The sequence below is a fragment of the Eurypyga helias genome, unplaced genomic scaffold (assembly GCF_000690775.1).
Source record: "Eurypyga helias isolate BGI_N326 unplaced genomic scaffold, ASM69077v1 scaffold23571, whole genome shotgun sequence".
In the NCBI taxonomy this organism is placed as follows: domain Eukaryota; kingdom Metazoa; phylum Chordata; class Aves; order Eurypygiformes; family Eurypygidae; genus Eurypyga; species Eurypyga helias.
Window position 1 is genome coordinate 1,442 of NW_010230491.1, and position 3,054 is coordinate 4,495.

The following is a 3,054-nucleotide window of genomic DNA, read 5'->3' on the forward strand; positions in this document are numbered from 1 at the left end:
GGTCGCCTTCCCCCCGGACGTCCGTTTCTCCCTGGTTGACAACAGGTCTCTGCACATCACGGAGCTGCGTGTGCAGGACGAAGGCAACTACACCTGCAGGGAAGTGCTGAACAAGACGGACCATGAGCACAGGGTCCAGCTCCTGGTAGCCAGTAAGTCTGTCCCGCATCTCCGAATTTCCTCCCGAGTCCCACAGGTCATCCGATTGAGCCGGCACCGGTGGAAAAACAGCGTTAAAAAGGGCGAGGTGGCCTCCTTGTGTGAAACCTGTGAGCGGGCCGCTGCTGCGCCATCGGACACCTGCTCGCACGCGGAGTGCTGTGTGTCCAGGTGCTCTGGGAAGGATGGTTGCGTGTGATGCCGAGGATGGGACGCCAGCTGTTAAGTCCTCGCTGTGTCACTGGTGATGATACACTAATTTTTGACCAGGTCTTTCCTATCCTGTAGCCGTTCGGAGCGGCCCTTCGCCTCAGCATCTGGCTGAGCTGAGCCTTCGTGAATCTCAAGGTGTGGGCTGCCGCGCACTGTCCTTTTCCCTTGGCTGGAATACGTTGGAAATAGATGTGCTGGGCCACCCCGTGGTGCTGTCCTTGCGGTGTGAGGGTGGAGGGTCCTCAGTGAGTTGTCTTACAGCACAGCCTTCCGATTTCGGTGGAAGCACACATTCCTCAAATTTTCTGCTGGGAGCGCTGTTCTGGGAGCGTGCTGGTTACTATCAGGGACAGGCCATTCTTTCAGCCTTTCTTTCCTGTTGTGCCTTTTGGTGCTTCCGCCCATTTCCATCCCTGTTTCATTCATTTGTTCTCTTAGGAATCTTCACAGCGGGCTGGAATATCGGGTTGGGGCGCATTCAGGTTGGTGGCTTCGCACACGGCTGGCACAGGCCCGTCCTGCTCCTGCCAGGAGCCATTGTCTTGCCCAGGCGTCCCATCTCTTCCGTGGGAAGAGAGCAGGCAGGAGCGCAGGTCCTACGGCGGGTACCGCTCTTGGCCCCTCCCCAAGTCGAACCAAGGCTCTGGCCCCTCGGACGTGGGCTGTGACCTGCTGTGCTTCCTGCCAGCCAAGCCCGGAGCGTAGCGTTGAGGAGGAAACGGCTGCTGCCCCTTTGCCTTTCGCCATGACGCTCCGTGCCCTGTTGTCCCTTTCCCATCTTGCTGGGCTTTCCGTCAACACCTGCCATGCGTGAGACCTGTTTTCTGTTTGCCTTCAGGGTGTTCCTTCCTTCCCGCTGTTTGGTGAAGGGCGTGTGCGTAAAAGCCGTACCCGCTTTGTACAGGTGAAATCTCTGGGAGGTCACACCAGTAAAAATTCCCTTCCTGGATCGAGGAACCTGTAGATGGGGGTTGTAGGGTCACGGAGGGCTGGAGGGAAGGAATGGAACCCCAGGATCCTCAGAGAAGGTCTATGTAGGCGTGGGGCTCGGCGGGGGAGCCATGGATCTGGAGCACTGGTGCAAAACGCTCGTGAGCGAGAGGTCTGTGGCACGCCAGGAGTTGGTACTGCCCTCGGAACTCCTTCATTAACAAGGAAAGAACGTGTCCGTTCATTTCCGATGGCTACAAAAGGGATCGGGGACAGTGGTGTGCCCGTAAATCGGTATTTCTGGTGGTGCTTTAGTTCAGCAGAAGCAGCATCAGCAAAAGCCGGAAGTTGGAGCTTCTCGACCTCAGACTAGCAGCACGGGCCCTGATTTTTCACATTTACTGCTGCTGGAGCGACTTTCCCCGGGCTGGAGTGAACCTCAGACATGGACTTGGCGCCACTGTCAAAGAGCCTCCTGGGACACGCAGCCTTCCTGTGGGAGTTCCCCGTTGACAGTTTTCAACCCCTCTCACGGGGTACACCAAAACGTTCTCTTTTGGCTTAAAGCTGCGTTTAAAACCCCTCCGGCAGTAGAGGAGACGTTCCAGCAACTCGCCGAAGGTGCAGCCCTGGAGCTGCTGGTTTGGTTTGGACAGGGTGCGAAGGAGAAGGGCAATCGCACAGCTCCAGGGGATTCCCGGTGTGTTTGTGTGCAGTTGGATAGAAGCTGCTTGTTGGCTCCTCTGTGGGCGTGAGGTCCGTGTGTTCAGGGTTTTTGGTGGCAGGGTTTTGAGTTTTTAACGTTTTGGGAACGGATCTCCTGTGAGCGTTTAGACAGAAGAGCGGGGCTGTGCTGGGGGAACCTGGGAGTCCAGGATGTAAAGCTGATGGCTTCAGGAGGTGGATATCCTGGAACCAGCAGCTGGCTGGACGTCTGGAAAGGTTGCGTCCACCTCTCAGTGTGGGGTGGTCGCTGGTGATTGAGGCTGACAGGTTGCTCACCTTAACCGCAGCCAGGATTCGGGATCCCTTACGAGCCTTCCCCCGAGCCGGGACAGAGGGAGTGTTGTAGGCAACTGTCCTGCCAGAGCTGGATGGTTTCAAAGATCGTACGGGACGCGTTCCCACAAAGCCCAGCCCCTAGAAGGTATGTTCTTGTAGCTCGCACGGGGTTTTCCCACGACGCTTTGTTGTTTTTTTAAGTCAGGCCATGTGACAGTCCCTTGAATAAATGCTCTGCAGAATAAACCTCAGGCATCCCTCTGGCAGCTCATCCTTCGGCAGCGGCTGACCCCTCAGCGGGGTCTCGTTCGGGTTGGATTCGGCAGGTCAGCCGCAGGGGTGTTAGTTCTGCCCGGATCAGAGTCCGGGATCCCGACGGCTGTTGAGCGCCGTGGGTGTACCTGCGTGAAACCAGCTGATGGGGAGAGGCAGGAGCTCGTACCGCAGGGAGCACGAGCCCCGCTCTGCACGACGGGATGACTCTTGGGTTCCTGCCGGCTCCGTCACCACGTAGGTGTTCCCACCATCGAATAACGAACACAGCACGCTGGTGGCGAAGGCCCTGGCACGAGACCAGGGTGACTTGCCCTGCCTGTGTTCCTCGCTGGAGTTTGCCCCACGCAGCGTGGGGCGGACACGGCGTGGCGCGTGGCCAGGTGATACCGGCGTGGCCCCTCGTGGCAGTGGCAGGGGTGTCGGGAAGGGACGGAGCACCGGTTTGGCTTCCCTGGCACGTGTTGTGGTGCTGGG

The 3,054-nt window shown here is 58.3% G+C and overlaps 1 protein-coding gene across 1 annotated transcript in view; it reads left to right on the forward strand.

Annotated features, from left to right (window-relative positions):
• Nucleotides 1-6: 6 nt before the first annotated feature.
• The window catches only part of VSIG10 (V-set and immunoglobulin domain containing 10), a gene marked incomplete at its 3' end in the record, with an annotated part of 5,660 nt that continues 2,612 nt past the window's right edge, over nucleotides 7-3,054 (forward strand). The window contains exon 1 of the mRNA XM_010160778.1: nucleotides 7-152. The remainder of the gene's footprint in view (nucleotides 153-3,054) is intronic.